The 11595-nt window shown below is 40.6% G+C and overlaps 1 protein-coding gene across 1 annotated transcript in view; it reads left to right on the top strand.

Moving 5' to 3' along the window:
- Positions 1 to 11595, top strand: part of C22H3orf49 (chromosome 22 C3orf49 homolog) — a 122687-nt gene that overhangs the window by 62986 nt on the left and 48106 nt on the right. The gene's annotated exons all lie outside the window — the stretch shown is intronic.

Raw genomic sequence — 11595 nt, 5'->3', positions numbered from 1 at the left:
AACTCTTCGCATGAGGTGTCCAAAGTACTGGAGTTTCAGCTTTAGCATCATTCCTTCCAAAGAAATCCCAGGGCTGATCTCCTTGCAGTCCAAGGGACTCTCAAGAGTCTTCTCCAACACCACAGTTCAAAAGCCTCAATTCTTCAATGGATAAAGATTCTGGCAATTTCTACCTCCCAAATAACGATAAATACAAATTTAGGAGCATTCTTCTCCTGCTGACTTCAGTTACATCCTATTTTTAAACTTTTTTTTAATATATTGGAGTACAGCCAATTAACAATGCTGTGATAGTTTCAGGTGGACGGCAGAGGAACTCAGCCGTACATATACGTGTATCCATTCTCCTCTAAACCCCTCTCCCATCCAGGCTGACACATAACATTGAGCAGAGTTCCCTGTGCTATACAGCAGGTCCTTGTTGGTTATCCATTTTAAACATAACAGTGTGTACTTGTTGATCCCAAACTCCCTAACTATCTCTCCCCCAACCTCACCCACTGGCAACCAAGTCTGTGAATCTCTTTCTCTTTTGTCAGTTCATTTGTGTACATATATACGGAACAGTGACATCCCATTTTTGAATCCTCGATCTGTTTTACTAAAGATGCTAACCCAGGATATATTTCATCCTCAACTTTCATAATCATGAAGAATGTCCTTATGAGATTCAGGAGCAAGCTGACTAGAATGGTTTAAAGGTCTATTTCGTTTCCCTGTAAAGCACTTTGATGCAGAACATAAGACTGAAAAGGGTGGTCATAAAAACCATTATAAAAATAGAAATAAGAGCTGTGAACTGACCCTCTAGGGCAGATGTGGAGGAAATCAGGAGAAAATGTCAGTCCATTAACTTTTCAGAGTTGCTGGATTACATTGGGAATGAATTCTGTGCCCCCAGCCATCCAGGGAGAAGTCCCCTCACTGCCTTCTGTGGCAGGTCACAAATGCCATCACTGAAATCACCTTGATGCCTGGCTTTGAAGAAAGTGGATGATGAAGAGAAGGGCCCTAATAGCCACAGCTAGTACCTAAACCAATAACTGTGCAATTACAGTTTAGATGATGATTTAATATCTAAGGCCATCCCAAAAGCATGTTCATTTGGGAGCACACTGAAGCCAGATGGGGTGAAATCCTCTCAAAAAGGGAACTGTGGACCAAAGGGTAGGCATTTTGAGTAAATGAAAAGCCGCTAGCAGTATTTACCTTCCAGCTTCACTCTCAAAATCAGAAACTGCTGATGTAGAAATATTCCAATGCTGTCGATTGTGAAGCTAGAGCCCTCCAGGGAAAGGAAGTACTGTTTATTGGACAGGATGAGAAAGCAAAATATTGCAGAGACACTGAAATAACCAGATGATATGCACCTCCAAGAACCAGTCTTGAAATCTCTCTGTCCTCTGGGCCACCCGCCTCCCACCCACCGTATGTGAACATGCTCATGTTTGCCTATGACGATGCTGATGAAATTGTACTCCATTCAACCAACTTCAAGCCAGTTCATTTGCCCCTAAGTATTAAAAATGGATTTTTCTAATCTGTTATATTCAGTATGTTATTTGAACATGTATGTCTCACAACACTCCAACGAAAGCTAAAGTTGAATGAAAAGGAGTTACATTTAGAAAAGAATACTGATTGTTTAATGAAAACTTGACAGATTGATTTCTATTGACTTGGTGATGCTGAAGGTACACTTTTTTCAGGGAGGGCTGAGAGGACAGAGAGCTGTGGAGGGGGAAAACAGAAATATTGAAATGTCTATTCATCTACTTGTATGTGTGTGGGTACCACCAGGGGCTTTCCTGATGGCTCAGACAGTAAAGAATCTGCCTGCAATGCAGGAGACCCAGGTTCAAGCCCTGGGTCAGAAAGATCCTCTGGAAAAGGGAATGGCCTCCTACTCCAGTATTCTTGCCTGGAGGATTCCATGGACAGAGGAGCCTGGAGGGCTACAGTCCTTGAGGTCACAAAAAGTCAAACATGACTGAGCGACTAAGCACACGCAACACAGAGGTACAAGCAATACTTTAAGCTGTCTGTTTTCCTTGACTTTCATTTATATTATCTTCTAGTTTTCTGTTAAATGCTTCAATGCATTGTGTTTTAATGATCATAACAACTCTGCCATATGTACTGATATTATTCCCCATTTCGCCAATAGGAACACTAAAGCTTAGAAAATTCAAGTGGCGTGCCTCTAGTCTAAGAGCTGAGCTTTTCATAATGCTTCTTTACTTACCACACTGCATGGGTTTTGGGGGGGAGGGGGTGGTTTGGTTGTTGTTGTTTTGTTTTGTTTTGCCAAAGAGGGGGAGGGGGTGGTTTGGTTGTTGTTGTTTTGTTTTGTTTTGCCAAAGAGGGTAGGTGAGGTTCAAGTTTCTGGAATAGGCAAGAAATTATTAGAAAAAGCTCAGGCAAATAATCCATGGGAGGATTAATACCAGGAGTTAATTAAACTGAGCACTACTGGCTTAATAATTGTGTAGACCCGGAGATAATTTAATAGAGAAGATTAAACCCAGAAGGATTACAAAGCAGCCTAAAAATCATTTGGAGAAATTTGTGACCTTTTAATTTATTGATTTTCTGATGCATCACGGTGTTCTGATTAATTTAAATTCATACCATCCATTTCTACACACATAAATAAGATAGAATTGAGTTCTGCTTTTGCTGTAGAACAATGTGGTAGAAATTAGCATTCAGGAACTGCAGAAGAATCCATCACCTATCTACTTTTAGGGCAAACACAGGAATAATGATGCCCATTTCATGGTGGGAGGACGAAGGACGGCTGGTGGTTACATTACTTGAGGGTGCTCAAAAGCACTGGTTATATATTTTAAAAATATATGATTTTTTAAAATACACCTACATTTATGTGCCTAACCACTCAAGAATTTGCAGTTCTCAATTCAGTTTCTGTATTAGAGTTGTCAGCCACTGTTTGGGAACAACATATATTGGGAAGCTGCATTTTTATGAGGTTTAATTTTTCATAAAATGAGATAGTCTTTAAAAAAATTGATGGCACTGATATGAACAACTCCTGCCGCTGTTCAGAGAAGGTTGGAGCTGATGGTTGCTAAGCAGCCAGGGCCATCACTGGGAAAACGGCCTAAATGAATGATCCCCAGAACAGGAAGGCAGTCCAAGGGATGAGAAATTAACTCTCTGTGGGACCAGGCAACTTAGATTCATTTCTCCCCATTTTATCTGTAATAACACCATCAACTAGTAAAGAAGTATCTTGGCTATAAGAATAACAATGGTAGCCTCACTCCTAAGTTGAGAATTATTTCAACAGCTCACAGGGGGAAGTGTGGCAAGGGGAGTTTTATGTCTTTCTGGGTGGACTTAGCTTCCAAATCCACTTTATTCTCTTCTCTGAAAGGCTTGTTCGTGACTATTTGCTTTCAGAGATGCTTGGGAATCAGAAATGTCAGAGCCCAGACTTCAGGCCAAACCCAGCAAGGAGAATTAGGGCTTCCATGCTTCAAGAGCAGTGACAGGGTTCTTCTGGATTTCTCCGTGTTCATGGAAACAACAGTGAGGGCTACCCTCTACTCTGACTCAGATTCTGTGCTTAGCCTTTTTCCGTGGACTGTCTCATTTAATCCTTAAAATGATGCTAAGAGATTGGTACTCTTCTCAGCCCCATCTTACAGATGAGGAAGCTGAGGCGTACAAATGTCGAGGAAATGATCCACGAACATATAACCATAGTCCATGGTTAACCTGAACCTCAAGCCCACATCTTTCTGACTTCAGACCATCATTTTATACTGCCTGTCTTCCATTGAGACTTCCCTGGTGGTCCAGTGCTTAAGGCTTTGCCTTCCAATGCAGGGGTTGCACTTGCTATCCCTGGTCAGGGAGCTTAGATCCCACATGCATTGTGGCCAAAAAATCAAAACATGAAATGGTATGTAAACAGTATGGTAAAAAATTCAATGAAGACTTTAAAAATGGTCCACAACAACAAAATCTTTTTAAAAAGCATTATATTTAAACTTGTTTTTAAATATTTAGGGGGGGGATTTAGAGCGTTTACACAGATGAAGATACAGTGACAGTACAGTTGGACTAGAATGCTGAACCCCGAAGAATTGATGCTTTCAAACTGTGCTGCCGGAGAAGACTCTTGAAAGACCTTGGACAGCGAAGAGATCAAACCAGTCAATCCTAAAGGAAATCAACCCTGAATATTCATTGGAAGGACTGATGCTGAAGCCAAAACTCCAATACTTTGGCTACCTGGTATGAAGAGCCACCTCTTTGGAAAAGACCCTGAGGTTGGATAGATTCTGGGCAGGAAAAGAAGGGGGAGACAGAGGATGAGATGGTTGGATGGCATCATCGACTCAGTGGACCTGAGTTTGAGCAAGCTCTGGGAGATAGTGAAGGACAGGGAAGCCTAGCATGCTGCAGTCCATGGGGTCACAAAGAGTTGGACTCGACTTAGCAAATGAATGGCAACAGCTCAGTGTTACTGTTTAAAGGGAAATAAGGGAGGGAAAGGAACAAGGGCAAGGGAAAACTAAGATGAAGCCCAGAAAAACATTGGAAGATCTAACAGAAGGAAGATACTGCTACTGCTAAGTCACTTCAGTCGTGTCCGACTCTGTACGACCCCATAGACGGCAGCCCAACAGGCTCACCCGTCCCTGGGATTCTCCAGGCGAGAACACTGGAGTGGGTTGCCATTTCCTTCTCCAATGCAGGAAAGTGAAAAGTGAAAGTGAAGTCGCTCAGTCGTGTCCAACTCTTAGTGACCCCATGGACTGCAGCCTACCAGGCTCCTCCGTCCATGGGATTTTCCAGGCAAGAGTACTGGAGTGGGCTGAAGGAAGATGAGCAGGGATAGAAAATCAGAGTAGGCAGAAAGATAAGAGAAAAGCTCAAAGAGTTTATTATCAAAGAAGAATTCTAACATTATCTATTATTGAATACTATCTGTCAAGCACTGTTCTAAGGCCTTTGCAGGTATGACCTTATCTAATCTTCAGAATCACCCAGCAGTGAAAGTGAAGTCGCTCAGTTGTGTCCAACTCTTTGGGACCCCGTGGACTATAGCCCACCAGGCTCCTCTGTCCATGGGATTCTCAAAGCAAGAATACCGGAGTGGGTTGCCATTTCCTTCTCCAGGGGATCTTCCCAACCCAGGGATCGAACCCAGGTCTCCTGCATTGTAGGCAGACGCTTTAACCTCTGAGCCACCACATTAGATAATGTATGACCTTATCTAATCTTCAGAATCACCCTGAGGTAGGTCCTATTATTAACCTCATTACAAATCAACTGAGACACAGAGAGGGTGAGATTTGCCAAAGGTCACAAAGCCAGAACATAGTAAAGCCTAAACATCCACCTAGGCTGTCTGACATTAGAATCTGAGCTCTTTGCTGAAAGACTAATTTGGTAGTTTGTCCTAAGCTGATACTTTCTTGAATGAAATGAGTACACAAGTATGATCTGTGATAAATATTTTCTACATAACAAGATATTCTCGATGTTCTTAAAGCACAAATCCTGGCTAATCACAGATCACCTGGGAAACCTTTCTATATGAGAGAGACATTTTCAGGAAAGTACTTTCAAACTATAAACACGGATCTAGACTAAACATTAATTATGTTAGTATGTGTGTTAGTCGCTTCAGATGTGTCTGACTCTTTGCAACCCTGTGGACTGTAGCCCACCAGGCTCCTCTGCCCATGGGATTCACCAGGCAAGAATACTAGAGTGGGTTGCCATGCCCTCCTCCAGGGGATCTCCCCAACCCAGGTATCAAACCCACGTCTCTTACGTCTCCTGCATTGGCAGGTGGGTTCTTTACCCCTAGTCACCTGAGATGACCCTGCATTTTAATCCTATTAGAGCATTCTGCTACATTCACTCTTATAAACAATGGGCATAGTTTGCTACCTATATAGTTATATTTGGCAGTTAGCACCCTCATTCTTTTTAAAATAAAGCCTATTAACCATGTATAATACACTGTCTCAGTGGCTAGCTAAAGATTAAAGACCTTTAATCAAGCACTAATCATAGTGTCTTTGCCGGCTGAACCTAGACTGCCTCAGAATCCTTCTTATCCATCAGAGAGAGTATGCAAGTTGAAACTGATCTGCCATCCCTGACCAAGTCAGACATTCCCAGTGGACTTAGCTAGGTATTTATTATATACCTGGTAGCAGTCACAGCATCTGAAAAGCTAACTTGACAACCAATCTGCAATGTTTCTCAACCTGTGGCTTAGAGAGCACCTAGACATTAAGAACCTCCATCCATGAGTCAATTATTGAAGCAAAGATTCAGTGAGTATTCATTACACTGTTCTTTCTACTTTTATATACAGATGAAATTTCCATAATTGTTTATTAGATACACAGACGTACTTGTTTCAGAATACTTGGGGCAGGGAAGCCTGGAAATGTGAATTTAAAGTAGGCTGACCAGAGGGAATTTTTGGTACTCTGAAGCTGGTTCTTTTAGGCTGTACAGTAGATTCACGTGGGGAGCTTGAAACATGCCAACGTCCAGACCACATCCCAGACTAATGAAATTACGATCACTAGGGGCGTCACCTTGGCATCTACATTATACAAAACTCTTCGGATAACTTCACTGTGCGACACATTGATACAGCACACCCTATCTCTTCTCACACATCAGTAGTCTATTCAGGTCCCACCTTTTTCATAGACTGAAAGATACAAAGTTTTCCAAGGGGATCTGGGAAGATCAGGAATATTATCTTGTTGTTGTTGTCTAGTTGCTAAGTCATGTCCGACTCTGCAGCCCCATGAACTGCATCATGCCAGACAACACCCCTGTTCTTCATTATCTCCTGGAGTTTCCTCAAACTCATGTCCATTGAGTCCATGATGCCATCCAACCGTCTCATCTTCAGTCTCCCCCTTCTCTTCCTGCCCTCTATCTTTACCAGCATCAGGGTCTTTTTCCAATGAGTTGGCTCTTCTCATCAGATAGCCAAAGTATTGGAGCTTCAGCTTCAGCATCAGTCCTTCCAGTGAATATTCAGGGTTGATTTCCTTTAGGATTATCTCGTATTTGTCTCTAAATCTTCCCTTGTTACAGTAGCTGAAAACAGTTGTTGGGTTGACTTGTGCCAGAAAGCAGAGTTAGTTACCACCAAACTCTTTCACATGTTTCCACCAGCTGGGCTAACTCTGCATGATGCAAAGCCTGGTTTATAGAGCTGCTCTTAGAGCCTAGAGGTCTTAGGTTTCAGCCTCTGTTGCAGGGATTCCCCCAAAACTGACTCAGTATGAAGATTTCTGAGCCAGAGATTTATTAACTAAGTACTCCAGGAAAACTAAGGTGGAAGTGAGGGAAACAGAAGAGAGAAGGCGAGGAAGCCAAGCAAATTGCTCCCTCCAAAGCCCACAGAGGCAGTCTCAGGCTGATCCCCGGTGGGAGCTCCTGAGGGGACCTCACACCCCTGAGCTTTACCCTCTCCAAGAAAGGGAGATGGAGTTTTCCTGCTCTCTCTCCCTCTCGTTCTGTGGTTAAGGATTACCCCAGGGAGATGGAAATTTCCAGGCACTTTCAGCCCTTTGAAGTGCAAGAACAGTCCAAGGACAGTCCTCCTCGTGTGGAAGGAAGCAAAAGCACGTTGAAGTTGGCAGAAGCTGTAGAGCATCAGGCAGAAGAGGTACAAGGTTTCCAAGGAGATATGCTAAGTGTATGGATATTATGCCCTACAGTCTCTGAAATGTCCTTTGTTACAAGTAGCTGAAAACAGTTGTTTGGCTGACTCATGCTAGACAGTGGAGTTAGTTACCACATTAAGAAACCCATCTCCTTCGACGGAACAACTCACTCTGTCACATATCCTTTGATAACTGTGATATCAAGTAGGATTCATATCAACTCTGAATTGATTGGCAAGAGCTTCCCAGAGCATTTTTAAGACTGTGAACTCTGGTTGGAAAAGTGCCATATTTGATTAGTGATGCCTGCCACAAGCAAATGAGTACACAATTACAGTAGTTACTTAAAAAAATGTTTTAATGGTTTTGCTTACTTTTAAAAAATATTAAAATTTTTATTTCATGTGCTGCACCCATCTCACCTGTGGCACACAGGAGTTTTAGTTGTGGCATGTGAACCCTTAGTTGCCCCTTGTGGGGTCTAGTTCCCTGTCCAGGGATCAAACCCAGGCCCCCTGCATTGGGAGAACAGTCTTAGCCACTGGGCCAGCAGGGAAGTCCCTCCACAGTAGGTATTGCCAGAGAACTTTGGCGTCTGAAGTATCACTGGAATGCCTGGATAGGTTTTTAAAAAATGCTGATTCCTAGGTCCCACCTCCAGAGATTCTAATTTAATCTGAGAAGAGAACCTGGCATCCCAAGTGCCCATATGATTTCCACAAAGGTAAAGAACCACAGTAATATTCAGATAAATCAACATGCTGCTTCGCAGTTGTCCCAGGAAATGTCCCAGGCATACTTCAAAATAATCAAATAAATTCTCCAAAAATGAAATATTTTATTCATAATTCCTTTCTTACTCTGATAAAAATTCCTTTCTTACTTTTCAAACATGAATAGCAGAACACTTTTGTTTGTTTTCTCTTGTCTTGAACCTTCAATACAGTGTGAACTTTGAATAGGCTAGTCATAGTCAGAACTTCGTTTGCCTTTTACATGTGCTCCGAGCTAAGGTGCCTCGGTCGTGTTCGACTGTTTGTGCCTCCGTGGAATGTACCCCCTCAGAGGTCCATGGGATTTCCCAGGAAAGAATACTAGAGTGGGTTGCCATTTCCTTCTCCAGAGGATCTTCCCAACCCAGGGACTGAATCCGCGATTCCCACGTGGGCAGACAGGTTCTTTACCAGTGAGCCACCAGGGAAGCCCATAGACTTAAGATATTGATTTCTATTCATGCATATCTTTGAAAGGGAATGGTCTTTAGTTATAGAAAACATTGTTTGAATGTTTATATTTGCAATTTGTAAAGCGGAAAAAAAAAAAAGAAAAGAAAACTTATTCTGTAATGTGATTCGTTGTTATTGCTTGTTACAAGATCATTTCGCAAAACCAAAACTACTGGCTAAAGTATGTTAAAAAGTTGCATGCCATCTTCTGGAGAATGGTGCAAGTGGTATAATTACAAAATACTCCCAAAGAATATTTATTAAAGATATGATGGTGGTTTTCTCCAAACATCTGTCCTTAATGTGGAGAACTACAGACTTTTTCTAGGTAATTAAAACTTCTCTTAAAATCACTTTTCCCCGATTATATAAGTAAAATTATTCTTTAGCTTGAATAACCCAGATAATTGCCTCAAATTCATTTAGTATACGCCTAAACTAAATATTTCATCATATACAAGAACTTGACAAGAATCTCATAATGTAGGATTTAATTCTTTTCCCCCTTTCTCTTGGTGTCACAAAGAAGTGAATTTTAAGTTAGGATTAAAGACCAGGTCATTAGACCAACTCAGAAATAAATGTTTTGGATATATACCCTGAAGTGAGATGGCTAAATCATATGGTAGTTTACTTTTAATATTTTGAGGAGCTCCTGAACTGTTTCGCATAATGACCATATCATTGTGCGTTCCCATCCACAGCGTACAAGCTTTTCAGTTTCTCTGCATCCTTGCCAGCCCTTGTTGTCTTGGGTGTTTTGTTTTAAAAATAGCCACCTTGACTATTATTAGGTGATAATTGATTATGATTTTGATTTGCATTTCCCTGATCATTGGTGACATTGAGCATTTTGTTCAACATCTTTTGGCCATTTATATGTCTTTTTTGGAGAGATGTCTGTTCAAGTACTTAGCCCATTTTTAAATTGCATTATTAGGGGGTTTTTGCTATTGAGTTGTAGAAGTTCCATATATGTTTTGGAGATTCACCACTTATCAGGTATGTAGTTTGCAAATGTTTACTCCCATTCCGTAGGCTGCCTTTTCACTTTGTTTCCTTTGCTGTGCAGATTTTTATTTTTATCTTGATGTAGTCCTCATTGTCTATTTTTGCTTTTGTTGCTTATGTTTTTGGTGTCACATCTATGAAATCATTGCTAAGATCAATGTCATGAAACTTTTCTACTATGTTCTCTTGTAGGAGTTTTACCATTTGAGTTTACATTTAAGTCTTTAATCAGTTTTGAGTTGATTTTTGTGTATGCTGTAAGAGTCCAGTTTCATTTTTTCCCAGCATCATTTGTTGAGGAAGCCTTTCTTTCCCTGTTGTGTATTCTTGGTACTCCTGTTGAATCTCAGCTGACTATGAATAGATTTACTTCTGGGCTGTCTGTTCTATTTTATTGGTCTACACATTGATGTTTATGTAGTACCATGTTATTTTAATTTTCTTTGTAATGAATTTTGAAATGAAGAAGTGAGATACTTGTAGCTTCATTCTTCCTTCTCAAGATTGTTTTGGCAATTCCTGGTCTTTTGTGGTTCCCTAAGAAATTTTAGAATTATTTTTTTATAAAAAGTACCACTGAGATTTTGATAGTGATTCCACTGAATCTGTAAAACTGAAATCAAGATATCAAAGAGATATCATCACTCTCAAACTGCAGCATTATTCACAATAGCTGAGATATAGAAATAAGCTAAATGTCCACTAACAGATAAAGAAAATGTGCTGTATACATATAAAGGAAAATAATTTAATCTTTTAAAAGAAGAAAATCTGGCAGTATACAACAACATAGATATAACCCAAAGGCATGATGCTAAGTGAAATTAGCCAGTCACAGAAGGAAAAACACTGCATGATTCCTATTGGGTATCTAATCAAACTCATAAAAGCAGAGAGCGGGGTGGTGGTTACCAGAGATGGGCAGGAGGGGAAAATGAAGAGTTGTTATTCCACAGTTTTAAAACTTCAGTCATACAAGATAAGTTCTAGAAAGGTGCTATACACCCTTGTGTCTATAGTTAATGATATTGTATTGTACACTTGAAAGTCCATTAAGAGAGTAGATCTCACATTAAGTGTTCTCGCACAATGAAATGAAAATTTTAAAGCAATAAAATGAATTTGTCAAGTTATCCTGCAAAATTTTTGAGAGTCCTCATGAATCAAGAACAGCCACTGCCTGTTTATATATAAAAAAGACACAAATGCAGATAATATGAGTACTGATACATCTATACTACCACAAACCAATTATGCAAAAGTCAGTCATTCCCTTGCTATCTTAATAATTGACTTCGAGCAGCCAGAAAAAGTTAGTTTTTCTATTAGGTGCAAAAGGATTTCCATTTTAATGAATTTGGGCTGAGATCTGTATAGAACAGCCATTATCCAGATAAAGTGACGTTAATTTCTGGTTAACTTTTCAAATATGAACAGCAAGAGGGTTTTTTGGTTGTTGTTGTTTTATCTTGTTTTGTTGGATTTCAGTATAGCAGCTTTTTGTTCTGTGCTACTGCTACTGCTGCTAAGTCACTTCAGTCGTGTCTGACTCTGTGCCACCCCATGGACTGCAGCCTACCAGGCTCCTCCATCCATGGGATTTTCCAGGCAAGAGTACTAGAGTGGGGTGCCATTGCCTTCAATAGTCGTAAATTAGAGATTCTCAGGTGCTG

Source organism: Bos taurus, chromosome 22, assembly GCF_002263795.3.
Source record: "Bos taurus isolate L1 Dominette 01449 registration number 42190680 breed Hereford chromosome 22, ARS-UCD2.0, whole genome shotgun sequence".
NCBI lineage: Eukaryota > Metazoa > Chordata > Mammalia > Artiodactyla > Bovidae > Bos > Bos taurus.
This window is presented reverse-complemented; position numbering and strand designations above follow the sequence as displayed.